General features: G+C 41.9%; 4 pseudogenes; all 4 read right to left on the bottom strand.

Annotated features, from left to right (window-relative positions):
- Positions 1-2,394: 2,394 nt before the first annotated feature.
- On the bottom strand, positions 2,395-2,514 carry LOC141268749 (5S ribosomal RNA; annotated as a pseudogene).
- Positions 2,515-3,133: 619 nt separating this feature from the next.
- LOC141268325 (5S ribosomal RNA) lies at positions 3,134-3,253 on the bottom strand (annotated as a pseudogene).
- Positions 3,254-4,924: 1,671 nt separating this feature from the next.
- On the bottom strand, positions 4,925-5,044 carry LOC141269726 (5S ribosomal RNA; annotated as a pseudogene).
- A 620-nt stretch (positions 5,045-5,664) lies between these two features.
- LOC141269909 (5S ribosomal RNA) lies at positions 5,665-5,783 on the bottom strand (annotated as a pseudogene).
- Positions 5,784-15,194: the final 9,411 nt, after the last annotated feature.

Genomic DNA, 15,194 nt, shown 5'->3' with positions numbered 1-15,194 from the left:
ATAATAGACTGTGTCCATTACATACAATACAATTCACACCACTGATCACCAGGACGGCAGAGGATGATGATCCTATATGTACTGTGTTGTGTTCAAGTTTCATCACGTTCCAGTGGTTTCTTATCACCTGCAACGCTGCAATGAAAGCTGGTGAACAGGTAATACCTGGCATATGTGTCTTGTATATAAAGGACTGAGTACTGGTTATGGAGCTATATAAAGCAGGAAAGTGTCAAGTTAACCCTTGCTTTACTGACCAAAGACGTCACATCTATTCCAAAAGTGACACGAGACCAGTGCGGACACACGGAAGATTCCAAAGACGATCCAACGTAAGTCCAGGTGACACTGCACAGATATTAAAGCTACATTTCATCCATGGACTTTGTTTTCTTATCAACTGACACACATGATCTTTCTAATAAAGAGTACAGTTTATGGACTGAACAATAATGAACACAATTATGGACTGTACAATGTCTACATGCTGTAATTTATTTCAAAAGAGTTTTCATCTAAAGACTGTGTTATAAAAGAACCAAGAAGAAGACGAGACGACGACCCGATGACATCAGATGATGACGATTGAACCCGCGATTGCTTCAATTTAGATATAGGGAAGTATAATTATACATATAAATGAATATTAGTCACGGCTTACCATAACATGAATTCACATCATTATATAACAATAATCCGATATTGATACTATTATTACTATTATTATTATTATGGAAATTTAATGATATTGCCAAGGAAGAAGGAAAGAAAAAATGATTGATGAATGTATCTTCTTTTGAGAAGTTTCAGTTAAAGTCCTTTTATTCTCAAAAAAGGGGGAAATGTTAAATGGTTAATTATGGAAATTAATTTGGAATGTTAATCGATAATCATTTTTCTGAGTTCTATGCCTCAGCCATCGTGTCTAGTTGACATGCGCTATTTGTGTGTGTATTTTTGGTTCACTACCATATATAGAACAGGTGTCCATACGACTGGCTATAAAAGCCCATGGTACAGAAAGGGGGGGCTCTCTTGCTCTGCCCACCCCACAAGACACAGAATCTTCATGCTGAGAAGCAGATGACATGTAGGCCTGGACACATGCTGGACAAAGACATGATTTACCAGCCAGGATCCAAGGAAAGATGGGTGAATCTCAACAATTAAACAATTAAGCTAATTATGGACAAATGGACAATTACTTTATAACTAATTATTGTATGTACCTGCTGCAATCTGATTCTTTTTAATGGACAATCCAAGAATAAATAGATACATTTTTTTATAAGAATATCGTAATATTGATACTTTGAGAAGTCATCAGTAGAAAAAAATAATACTGGAAGAGTATTATTTTACAGTCTCCCATTCAAGTACTAACCAGAACCGACCCTGCTTAGCTTACAAGATTAGATGAGATCGGGCATGTTCAGGGTGGTGTGGCCGTAGGCAGAGACAAGCCTCTCACTTGCTGCTTTTCTACTTTGACGTCTGGCTGCCGGCTGCCCTTTCCAGTGCTCAGCAAGACCAGGTCCTTTTGTGCTTTCCCTTCTCTTCAATTTTTTTGCTGGCTTCCTTAAAAGGTCTTGTAGAGACAACGCCCCACTCAGAGCCGCTGAGCTCCCTGATCGGCTGCAGCGCTGTCGACGGAACGTCAGCTTCACGGCCAATGCCACAGGCCGGGAGCAGAGGCGAGACTCACCGGTAGACCCGGGTAGGGTGAGTAGAGCGCTGTTAGTTGCTTTCTAATAGGCTGGAGCCGGGGATTAACTTTTAACGAAAGGGAACAATCCCTTTGACTGTCTGCAGCGCGCCACACCTAGGAAGCGCACTCTCACACACAAGCCAGCATGCACACGTGCTCGCACGTGACAACACCCCCTATCTGCCCCTACAACCTCTCCTTCACCATGCGTCAGACTCTCCTGCCTGTTTTATGATTTCAGGGCCCTAGCAGGAATCACCCCCCCCTCCCCAATTCCTTCCGCACCTTCCTTGCCTTCCTTGAACTGAGGTTAGCTCTTTGTCAGCCGTCTGGCTTGGTTACACAAGCTTCTTTGCAGAGAACCATGTTACTTCTGCTGGCCCTCGCTAGGCGGCCGGCATCCAAAACCTTCCCTGGGCACCTGCTGAAAGCCTGGCCCCTTCACGGCCCTGGGTGCTTTTAACGCCATCATTTCCACACGTCGAGCTGCGGAATCAATAAGCACTCCTAGCCATGGCAAGGCGTCGGTGTCAGGCCTGCGTGAAGTCGGCGGGGTAGCGTACTTAGCTGCCAACTGGCTCAGAGGCCTTGGGGCTTCCATCATCTAAGTTATTTAAGGTCGGTGTCCGGCAAGGCGCCGTTCCATGCTAGCCGAGCTGGGCAGTACGGCAAAATGTCATCAAAATGGCCTACAGCACCCGGTGTTCCCAGGAGGTCTCCCATCCAAGTACTGTCTGAGCCCAGCCCTGCTTTGCTTTCGAGATCAGACGAGATCTGGCGTATCCAAGGTGGTATGGCCAGTAGACGCTGCTTGATCCATTGCCCGGCCAGCCTTTCTCAGGATCGCTTGATGGCGAGCAATCTGGCCGTGACGGGGCGGGCTCCGAAGGGTCCATGCAAAGGCTGTGCCGTCCCTACAGGTGGTTTGTTTAGCAGTGATTCACCCGCCGCATCAGGTGTCTTCAAAAATGTCTCGGCGCAGGGTCTCCTGCAGGCTAAACCCTTCATCGCGGTAATGTGACAGAAAGAGCAAGCTGGACCCGTATCTTGGGGGCGGAGCGAGACGTCCAGGGGTGAATGAAGGAATAGGGTGAGATGGTTGCCAGTGACTTTGAGCTGCTCTTCAGGGGGGAGGGTCGTGTTGCCTGCAAAGGTCTTCTGCTTGGGGTTACCGGTGGTTGCCTCCAGCCACGTGGGAGACGCTGGTCCTGGTGAAAAGGAGCCTAGTATTAAAAGTAAAGAAGCAACAATGCTGGAGGCCCACGGTGATCAGAAGGATGCTGGTATTTTGCAGAGATGAAATAGCGCAAGAGAGAAAGCAAATGAAAAAAAGAAAAGAGAATGAATGTGTGCACTTGTGAAAGGGAATGGAAAAAAGGCAGAGAAGAGAGTGCCCCCTGCTGGTGGAAAGAAGGAAAAAGCAAAAGCCTACTGCACCTGGAATTCCCAGGTGGTCTCCCATCCAAGCACTAACCAGGCCCAAACCTGCTTAGCTTCCAAGATCAGACGAGATCGGGCGTATCCAAGGTGGTATGTCCAGTAGACGCTGCTCGATCCATCGCCCGGCCAGCCTTTCTCAGGATCGCTTGGTGGCAAGCAATCTGGCCGTGATGGGGCGGGCTCCGAAGGGTCCATGCAAAGGCTGTGCTGTCCCTACAGGTGTGGTTTGTTTAGCAGTGATTCACCCGCCGCATCAGGTGTCTTCAAAAATGTCTCGGCGCAGGGTCTCCTGCAGGCTAAACCCTTCATCGCGGTAATGTGACAGAAAGAGCAAGCTGAACCCGTAACTTGGGGGCGGAGCGAGACGTCCAGGGGTGAATGAAGGAAGAGGGTGAGATGGTTGCCAGTGACTTTGAGCTGCTCTTCAGGGGGGAGGGTCGTGTTGCCTGCAAAGGTCTTCTGCTTGGGGTTACTGGTGGTTGCCTCCAGCCACGGGGGAGACGCTGGTCCTGGTGAAAAGGAGCCTAGTATTAAAAGTAAAGAAGCAACAATGCTGGAGGCCCACGGTGATCAGAATGATGCTGGTATTTTGCAGAGATGAAATAGCGCAAGAGAGAAAGCAAATGAAAAAAAGAAAAGAGAATGAGTGTGTGCACTTGTGAAAGGGAATGGAAAAAAGGCATAGAAGAGAGTGCCCCCTGCTGGTGGAAGGAAGGAAAAAGCAAAAGCCTACAGCACCTGGTATTTCCAGGTGGTCTCCCGTCCAAGTACTAATCAGGCCTGACGCTGCTTAGCTTCTGAGATCACATGTGTTCAGGGTGATGTGGCCGTAGGCAGACACAAGCCTCTCACTTGCTGCTTTTCTACTTTGACGTCTGGCTGCTCGCTGCCCTTTCCAGTGCTCAGCAAGACCAGGTCCTTTTGTGCTTTCCCTTCTCTTCAATTTTTTTCCTGGCTTCCTTAAAAGGTCTTGTAGACACAACGCCCCACTCAGAGCCGCTGAGCTCACTGATCGGCTGCAGCGCTGTCGATGGAACGTCAGCTTCACGGCCAATGCCACAGGCCGGGAGCAGAGGCGAGACTCACCGGTAGACCCGGGTAGGGTGAGTAGAGCGTGGTTAGTTGCTTTCTAATAGGCTGCAGCCGGGGATTAACTTTTAATGAAAGGGAACAATCCCTTTGACTGTCTGCAGCGCGCCACACCTAGGAAGCGCACTCTCACACACAAGCCAGCATGCACACGTGCTCGCACGTGACAACACCCCCTATCTGCCCCTACAACCTCTCCGTCACCATGCGTCAGACTCTCCTGCCTGTTTTATGATTTCAGGGCCCTAGCAGGAATCACCCCCCCCCTCCCCAATTCCTTCCGCAACTTCCTTGCCTTCCTTGCACTGAGGTTAGCTCTTTGTCAGCCGTCTGGCTTGGTTACACAAGCTTCTTTGCAGAGAAACATGTTACTTCTGCTGGCCCTCGCTAGGCGGCCGGCATCCAAGGCCTTCCCTGGGCACCTGCTGAAAGCCTGGCCCCTTCACGGCCCGGGTGCTTTTAACGCCATCATTTCCACACGGCGAGCTGCGGAGTCAATAAGCACTCCTAGCCGTGGCAAGGAGCTAGGTGTCAGGCCTGCGTGAAGGCGGCGGGGTAGCGTACTTAGCTGCCAACTGGCTCAGAGGCCTTGGAGCTTCCATCATCTAAGTTACTTAAGGTCGGTGTCCGGCAAGGCTCCGTTCCATGCTAGACGAGCTGGGCAGTAGGGCAAAAGGTCATCAAAATGGTCTACAGCACCCAGTGTTCCCAGGAGGTCTCCCATCCAAGTACTGTCCGAGCCCAGCCCTGATTTGCTTCCTAGATCAGATGAGATCAGGAGAATCCAAGGTGGTATGGCCAGTAGAAGCTGCTCGATCCATCGCCCGGCCAGCCTTTCTCAGGATCGCTTGGTGGCGAGCAATCTGGCCGTGACGGGGCGGGATCCGAAGGGTCCATGCAAAGTCTGTGCCGTCCCTACAGGTGTGGTCTGTTTAGCTGTGATTCACCCGCCGCATCAGGTGTCTTCAAAATTGTCTCGGCGCAGGGTCTCCTGCAGGCTAAACCCTTCATCGCGGCAATGTGACAGAAAGAGCAAGCTGGACCCGTAACTTGGGGGCGGAGCGAGACGTCCAGGGGTGAATGAAGGAAGAGGGTGAGATGGTTGCCAGTGACTTTGAGCTGCACTTCAGGGGGGAGGGTGGTGTTGCCTGCAAAGGTCTTCTGCTTGGGTTTACCGGTCGTTGCCTCCAGTCATGCGGAAGACGCTGGTCCTGGTGAAAAGGAGCCTAGCATTAAAAGTAAAGAAGCAACAATGCTGGAGGCCCATGGTGATCAGAAGGATGCTGGTATTTTGCAGAGATGAAATAGCGCAAGAGAGAAAGCAAATGAAAAAAAGAAAAGAGAATGAATGTGTGCACTTGTGAAAGGGAATGGAAAAAAGGCATAGAAGAGAGTGCCCCTGCTGGTGGATGGAAGTAAAAAGCAAAAGCCTAAAGCACCTTGTATTCCCAGGCGGTCTCCCATCCAACTAATAACTAGGCCTGACTCTGCTTAGCTTCCAAGATCAGACGAGATCGGGCGTGTTCAGGGTGGTGTGGCCAAAGGCAAAGGCGAGCCTCTCACTTGCTGCTTTTCTACTTTGAACTATGGCTGCCGACTGCCCTTTCCAGTGCTCTGCAAGGCCAGGTCCTTTTGTGCTTTCCCTTCTCTTCAATTTTTTTGCTGGCTTCCTTAAAAGGTCTTGTAGACAGAAGGCCCCACTCAGAGCCGCTGAGCTCACTGATCAGCTGCAGCACTGTCGACGGAACGTCGGCTTCACGGCCAATGCCACAGGCCGGGAGCAGAGGCGAGACTCACCGGTAGACCCGGGTAGGGTTAGTAGAGCGCGGTTAGTTGCTTTCTAATAGCCTGCAGCCGGGGATTAACTTTTAATGAAAGGGAACAATCCCTTTGACTGTCTGCAGCGCGCCACACCTAGGAAGCGCACTCTCACACACAAGCCAGCATGCACACGTCCTCGCACGTGACAACACCCCCTATCTGCCCCTACAACCTCTCCGTCACCATGCGTCAGACTCTCCTGCCTGTTTTATGATTTCAGGGCCCTAGCAGGAATCACCCCCCCCCTCCCCAATTCCTTCCGCACCTTCCTTGCCTTCCTTGCACTGAGGTTAGCTCTTTGTTAGCCATCTGGCTTGGTTACACAAGCTTCTTTGCAGAGAAACATGTTACTTCTGCTGGCCCTCGCTAGGCGGCCGGCATCCAAAACCTTCCTTGGGCACCTGCTGAAAGCCTGGCCCCTTCACGGCCCCGGGTGCTTTTAACGCCATCATTTCCACACGGCGAGCTGCGGAGTCAATAAGCACTCCTAGCCGTGGCAAGGAACTCGGTGTCAGGCCTGCGTGAAGGTGGCGGGGTAGCGTGCTTAGCTGCCAACTGGCTCAGAGGCCTTGGGGCTTCCATCATCTAAGTTACTTAAGGTCGGTGTCCGGCAAGGCGCCGTTCCATGTTAGCCGAGCTGGGCAGTAGGGCAAAACGTCATCAAAATGGTCTACAGCACCCGGTGTTCCCAGGAGGTATCCCATCCAAGTACTGTCCGAGCCCAGCCCTGCTTTACTTCCAAGATCAGACGTATGCAAGGTGGTATCGCCAGTATACACTGCTTGATCCATTTCCCGGCCAGCCTTTCTCAGGATCGCTTGGTGGCGAGCAATCTGGCCGTGACGGGGCGGGCTCCGAATTGTCGATGCAAAGGCTGTGCCATCCCTACAGGTGTGGTTTATTTAGCAGTGATTCACCCGCCGCATCAGGTGTCTTCAAAAATGGCTCGGCGCAGGGTCTCCTGCAGGCTAAACCCTTCATCGCGGTAATGTGACAGAAAGAGCAAGCTGGACCCGTAACTTGGGGGCGGAGCGAGACGTCCAGGGGTGAATTAAGGAAGAGGGTGAGATGGTTGCCAGTGACTTTGAGCTGCTCTTCAGGGGGGAGGGTCATGTTGCCTGCAAAGGCCTTCTGCTTGGGGTTACCGGTGGTTGCCTCCAGCCACCCGGGAGACGCTGGTCCTGGTGAAAAGGAGCCTAGTATTAAAAGTAAAGAAGCAACAATGCTGGAGGCCCACGGTGATCAGAAGGATGCTGGTATTTTGCAGAGATGAAATAGCGCAAGAGAGAAAGCAAATGAAAAAAAGAAAAGAGAATGAATGTGTGCACTTGTGAAAGGGAATGGAAAAAAGGCATAGAAGAGAGTGCCCCCTGCTGGTGGAAGGAAGGAAAAAGCGAAAGACTACAGCACCTGGCATTCCCAGGCGGTCTCTGTTAAATGGTTAATTATGGAAATTCATTTGGAATGTTAATCGATAATCATTTTTCTGAGTTCTATGCCTCAGCCATCGTGTCTAGTTGACATGCGCTATTTCTGTGTCTATTTTTGGTTCACTACCATATATGTAGAACAGGTGTCCATACGACTGGCTATAAAAGCCCATGGTACAGAAAGGGGGGGCTCTCTTGCTCTGCCCACCCCACAAGACACAGAATCTTCATGCTGAGAAGCAGATGACATGTAGGCCTGGACACATGCTGGACAAAGACATGATTTACCAGCCAGGATCCAAGGAAAGATGGGTGAATCTCAACAATTAAGCTAATTATGGACAAATGGACAATTACTTTATAACTAATTATTGTATGTACCCGCTGCAATCTGATTCTTTTTAATGGACAATCCAAGAATAAATAGATACATTTTTTTATAAGAATATCGTGATATTGATACTTTGAGAAGTCCTCAGTAGAAAAAAATAATACAGGAAGAGTATTATTTTACAATGGTTAGCCAGCCAGTCCTGTTTTTTTGTTTTTTAAATTAAGTAAGTGAATTTCTTCCGTGAACAAGGGGAAAGTCCTGACGAGCTGAACAGCTGTTGTTCACGTGTCAGTAAATTCACTAGTTTGTCACGAGAAGCAGAAAGGACCTACAGACTGAGGAAAGACAGGAAGCAGAGGTACTAACAAGGAACAGAATCACACAGGAAAAGAATCAGACGAACTGAAGACAGGACGTGCTGTTAAAGAGAAGCCAAGGGATCTTAAGGTAAGCAAAATATGGATATAATTTCTTCTTTTGCTAAACAAAGTAACATTAATTTCAAAGGTAATGTAGGAGATGACATAGAAGTTTTGTGGCTCAGTTTATACAAAGAATGTGAATTGCAGAATTTACAGTTAACTTCTAAATTGGTAAATAGAGACAAACAGAAATTGAGAAATATTCTACATTTGTAGATTTTTTTCATAGTCTTGTGTTAGAGATTTCTAAGCAGGAAAATAGTGTAGAAGTGTCAGACGGTGATACTGATTCTGACTGTAATGTGGAAAATGAACAAGAAGTAAGACACGTGTCTGTAACTGAAGGTGACCTTGGGTCTGACCAAGAGACGGACATACAGACACCTGACATGGGAGGAGACATGACTGACATACGAGAAACCGACATACTAGGTGATGTGGGAGGAGACGTGAGTGACGTAGGAGGAACGGACGTACAAGAGCCACTAAAAATATCAGAGAATTCTGGAATTACCCAGGCTCAACTTCAAATTAAAATGAGGAAAAATTTGCTGAAATTATACAAAATCATGCCAAAATATGATGTCAAAATCCATGCCTGTAGAAATTCAGAGACATTTGAGAGCTTCTCTGATAAGTTTGATTTATCCAATGAGGAGAGGAATCAATTATTTAAAATATGGATTCCTGTGACATTGTCCAGACGTTTACATTTAATGCCCTGTGAAAATGACTCTCCTAATGGATGGGAAAATGATTCGGACAGATTAAGATATTTGATTTATTGTGTCACAAAGGATTTTCCCAACATAGAAGATCTGCAGAAACTAAGGATTGGTAGGAAGGAATGTACATATACATGCATGTCCATATTTGAACGGTTGTACAAAGCTCTCATCAAAAATGGAAAAGTACAACATATGATAACAACTTTTGTACAAAAATTCAAATTCCTAAATTCAGTTTCCCAAGTTATGGCATCACAAAAAAATTCATTATTTGAATGTGCGCAGATGCTGGATTTTGTTAGAAAACATGAGAATCGTGAAAAGAAAATAAATCAAGCTAAATTTATAAAACCAGGAAATGTAAAATCATACCAAAAGCCAATATCAAACTCTCCTAGACTGAGTCATCCCCATAGTGAACTCTATCAAATACGCAGAAGATTTCATATATGTTATAAGCCATATCAGCCAGTGCAAAGATCCATATCTCCACAGAATGAGTTAATTCTCAGTCAGAACTGTGATTCTCTTAAAAAGGAAAATGGCTGAAACTGATGGACAGAGACAGGTGAGACGACCAACTCACTGTGACGTAATGTAATGTGGACAGAAGAACAGGCAGTTCTCTGAGGTTTTGAAGGATAGAAAAATGTCTTTCCTAAATAGGGCGTTCCTGGAGATATTTGAGAGAGACAGAAGATTTGGTTTAGGGAGTGGCTAAGGAAAAACTGTAATTATAATGTTGTATCAAAATGTAATACAATGTCTCAATATTTATTTATAATCTCATACAGTAAAATTGTAGTTACATAGTTTCTAATAGTTCATATATATATATATATATATATATATATATACACTTGTCTAAGTAGAGATTGCGTATAATTGTATTTATATATACGTTTATAAAATATATATATATATATATTAATTAATAAATTAGAACTTCATATATATAAATTTAAGTAGCAATATTTTGAATTACATTAGAACCAACCAATATATGTATAAGATATTTAAATAATTCTGTTTCTGTATGAATTTGATATTTAATTTTATTTTCTTATATTTCCTTAGAGTTTTCATTCCAAAGCAGGATTTGATCAAAGAACTCTAAAATGGATTTATTTCTTTATTCACACAGGAAGTGAAAAAATTGCATGATTTTATGTGTATAACATTTTAAAATAATAACAATATATCTAGTTGAACTTTAATATATATGTAATACTTATTAATTCTTTTGTGTTGCTAATATTTTCTGTGCATGAAGTGTTCGTGCAAATTAAAGTAGCTTTACAGCATGACGTGTGACAGCTGCGGCCTTTGAACTTTGAGCTAATAGTATAGGATCCCATTCATTCTATTTTCAACTGATGTAACTTAAGACCGGGCAGCCAGTGAAAAAAGAATCTAAGACAAGAGTTTTTTCAAGTGTCTGAAATTCCAGTGACTTACTCTCATATTATATAATATGTACTTGGGGAATATTCAAAGAAATATAAAGATATTCAATTGATATTGCAATGCGCATTAATAAATTGGGATACAACAATTTTGGGTTAAATATATATATATATATATAAAACTTCATATGTGGAATGTTTGAGTTGAACAGATCTGTGAATGTCAGAGTGAAGGTGACAGATGAGTAAATCAGCAGCTGCTAAGTGTGATTGATGTGACAGAGGCCTCGTATGTTTGTATGTTTGAAAAAAAAAAATGTTTCTTTATGTGAAGGTACAAAAATATATTTAATTCTGAGGAAATTATAATACATAATTAGGTATTATCTACATATGTATATTTCTATATTTCTTTAATTATTATTATTTCTTGATTTAACTAATAGTGGATAAGGGCAACCACACATCAAAATGGTTTACAAAGCAAATTTATATTTAGAATAATTTTCCACCTGATAATATTCTTGAATAACTATTATATTATTTTTAATGGTTACCTAAATAGGTACACACCTCTCTTTAGTCAAATCTATGCTACTCATCGATATGAAATTTATGCACAATATTTCTAGAAGAATAATTATTTTTAATTTGGTTCTGATATATACATAAATTTTATAAAATAATATTTTTGGTATTAAGGGGGAAAATGTGTTTTTGATCCTGATTACATAATCACTTTTGATCAATACTTATTTTCCACACATTTTAATAAAGAAGAAATAATAATAAGGTACTATGGTATAATTAAGAAGGGTATTACATGCAAAGTTGCATAATTTAATATTTTTTGGTAGTACAAGGTTATGACAAATATGAAATCATCCAGATAATGGAGATATAAGGGTATTTTTTATGGAGAATATAATTACTCTGCATTTGTCATTAAAATTTAAAGGCCTTATTTTTATTTTTATTCTTATTTTTACTCTTAATTTTATTTTTCATTTTTAAAATTTTATTCTTACTTTATACTTCTTATTTTTCTATTTTTTCATTTTTTAATTCTCATTTGATTTTATTTGAGTTCAATATCTCAATTGAGAAAACACATTAATATTTAATAAAGTAATGTCTAATACAAGAGTATTGCTTCATTAAATATATATTGCTAAGGAAAAAAATGTTTACATTTTCTGAGTAAACACAACAATTCATTCATTCATTTATTCATTCATTCATACATTCATACATTCATATATTTATTCATTTTGGTTCAGGAGTATACATTCTTTGATATTATTGGTTTAATAAAGATATAAAAACTTGTTTTTTCAAAATACACTGACACCTATGGGTTGGAAAAGGTAATTACACCTATGACATAAAAATGTTCTATCATATGGAGAAATTGATTGATAATGAATTATTATCTATTATTGTTTATTATTCCAAACATAATTTATTTTAATATTTTGATAATAATTAGATGGATATTACTGATTGCTATGGTACGCTGTGATATTATAGGTTAGGAAAAACTGCCAGATTTGGTATCAGATTAGGGAATGAAGACTTCAATCAAGACATCGCAATTATGAATTCTATCTTAATAAAGACTTTTAATTTTTATAAATCAAAGAGATTCTCAAAAGTTACAAGGAGAAGCAACTGATATCCGGACGTCTCAGAAGGTAACAGGTGTGAATGCTGAGTGTTATAATAGACTGTGTCCATTACATACAATACAATTCACACCACTGATCACCAGGACGGCAGAGGACGATGATCCTATATGTACTGTGTTGTGTTCAAGTTTCATCACGTTCCAGTGGTTTCTTATCACCTGCAACGCTTCAATGAAAGCTGGTGAACAGGAATATGTGTCCTGTATATAAAGGACTGAGTACTGGTTATGGTGCTATATAAAGCAGGAAAGTGTCAAGTTAACCCTTGCTTTACTGACCAAAGACGTCACATCTGTTCCAAAAGTGACACGAGACCAGTGCGGACACACGGAAGATTCCAAAGACGATCCAACGTAAGTCCAGGTGACACTGCACAGATATTAAAGCTACATTTCATCCATGGACTTTATTTTCTTATCAACTGACACACATGATCTTTCTAATAAAGAGTACAGTTTATGGACTGAACAATAATGAACACAATTATGGACTGTACAATATCTACATGCTGTAATTTATTTCAAAGGAGTTTTCATCTAAAGACTGTGTTATAAAAGAACCAAGAAGAAGACGAGACGACGACCCGATGACATCAGATGATGACGATTGAACCCGCGATTGCTTCAATTTAGATATAGGGAAGTATAATTATACATATTAAATGAATATTAGTCGCGGCTTACCATAACATGAATTCACATCATTATATAACAATAATCCGATATTGATACTATTATTACTATTATTATTATTATGGAAATTTAATGATATTGCCAAGGAAGAAGGAAAGAAAAAATGATTGATGAATGTATCTTCTTTTTGAGATTGTTCAGTTAAAGTCCTTTTATTCTCAAAAAAGGGGGAAATGTTAAATGGTTAATTATGGAAATTCATTTGGAATGTTAATCGATAATCATTTTTCTGAGTTCTATGCCTCAGCCATCGTGTCTAGTTGACATGCGCTAGTTGTGTGTGTATTTTTGGTTCACTACTGATAGGAAAATTAGTATACCATATCAATTAATCCCTTTTAATATAACCCTTTAACACTCCTATAAACCAATGTAGTAAAATATGCTGCTTAAACAACTAAATTACAATAAGATTAATCAATAATCTCTAAGCAAAGATGTGAAGTTTACCCAAGCCACTGTGGAATTTGCAGGGGTTGCTTATCTTAGTCAAAATGCCCTTTTGAGGTCAGGTTGATCTAGGGAAAGCACATTGACCAACAAAACAGGTACATTGCATCAAGTAATTATATAAGTACATAGGTAAGCATTTTATGTAATCGCCTGATTACTAATGATTGGATGCTAGTTGTTTATATTGTAAGATGATTGGTTATGTTATAATCTTCCTATGTCCCACCTACTATGTACAACCCACAATTTATACTATATGAATTGTGCCCCAATACAATGGAGGCAGTTCTGTTCTAATATTGATCAGAGCTCTTGTGGCTGCAATAAAACTTTCTTTAATCTGCAGAGATAGTGTGTGCACTCATCCTTTGGGAGACTGAGACGTTATTCCATATCAGTTGGTGCCGAAACCCGTGACCTCACGCCGCTACTTTGGACGGGAGAATTGCAAGCTGTATGCTGGCTGGACAGGTGGATCACTACTACAAAAGCACGCTGCAGGTGAGAATTCCCTGTTGTTTGGGTGGTCATCCACTTTGGCCTGTCAGTAACTTCTTGTTCCTGTCCAGTAGCGTCTGAGGTATTTATTTTAGCCTTTATTTTATCCACTCTCCCAAAGGGTATATAGTAAATGTACGTAAGGTATTAGAGTTTATTTCAATGTTATAAAGTTTTACTGTCATGTAAATATTGCTGATATTTCTGGTCTGTTTCCTGAGAGAGCTGTGTAATATACTATTGTTACTATTGTTTACCTAATCAATATATCACTCACACTCACTGCCAGTTTCTCCTGTTCAGTGAACGTTTCACAAGCACAAGCTCATGAGACGGGACAGTGGTATTAATATTGCACAGCACTCTGAGCAAACATATTGAAATAACGAGATAAAAATTACAAATAGACATACGGTTATTGTCATTAATTGTTTGAACTAATAACTTAGTTTAGAAAAATAAGTTTGAAAAGTGATAAGAAACTTAGTATCATTCATATATATATATATATTTACACTGAATATTGTTAACTCATAAGTTGGTCTGACGAGACCCACATTTATTTCCTGTAATAAAATAACTCCAAAGAGGAAATGGGGAATGTCCATAGCAATTGTGCTAAACCCGGCAAAACCCCACAGAAGGAAATTAAATGTGTACAATACTCAGAAGGGAGTCCGATGATTTATATGATTGATACATATGGGCAACCAGCATTCAATATATGGACTAGATGGAGATCTGTTTTGCCTGATCTACCAATCGAAGGCACATTAGATATTACTCTATTAAAGACTATATCACCTTGCTGTATCAGTGAGGAAGAACAGAAAATGTACTGTTCTTGGTTAGAAGTAGCTGCATCTACCACTAATCCAGTATCCGTGACTCCTCTTATGCCTCGTGCCCCACCATCATATTATTCTAGTAAACCAAAATTATTAAATATGATGGATTGTGATGATGAACAAATGATAGCCTGCATGGCCCAGAGCCTGATAGACCAAGCCCGGGCTGCCAGAGTTGCACAAGCAGCTCAGCCTTATGCATCCGTAACCACACCTTCCCCATTGCAAGCTTCTGCCCCAATAGGTCCCGATGCACCTTTATCCATGATCACAGATACTGGTTTTATAAAAACAAGCCCATCATCATCTGGTGCTAGTATAGATGAGAAGGTGCAAGAAGGAACACTTGCTAGGACCACTGTAGTAAGAGAAGAATTATACCCAAATAGGGAATTGGAAGAATATTCTGACAAAACACCAATAATAGCTAAAAATTATACCAATGTAAGCACAGATAACATTATAACTGAAGGTAGAAGGCGCCTACAAAACAATCCCCCTGCTCAAATGTACCCCATGCAAGAAATCACAGGCCCAGGTAACCAGTCATGGAAGATGAGAAAACCTTACACTTGCACTGATTTGTTTGAGATAAATAAGCAAGTGGGTGAATATAGGAAAAATCCCAGAAGATCTT

Source organism: Phyllobates terribilis, unplaced genomic scaffold (assembly GCF_046119375.1).
Source record: "Phyllobates terribilis strain yellow unplaced genomic scaffold, ASM4611937v1 Scaffold_4__5_contigs__length_816908805, whole genome shotgun sequence".
In the NCBI taxonomy this organism is placed as follows: Eukaryota; Metazoa; Chordata; class Amphibia; order Anura; family Dendrobatidae; genus Phyllobates; species Phyllobates terribilis.
The sequence above is the reverse complement of the archived record's forward strand: the minus strand, read 5'-3'. Positions and strand labels throughout refer to the sequence as shown.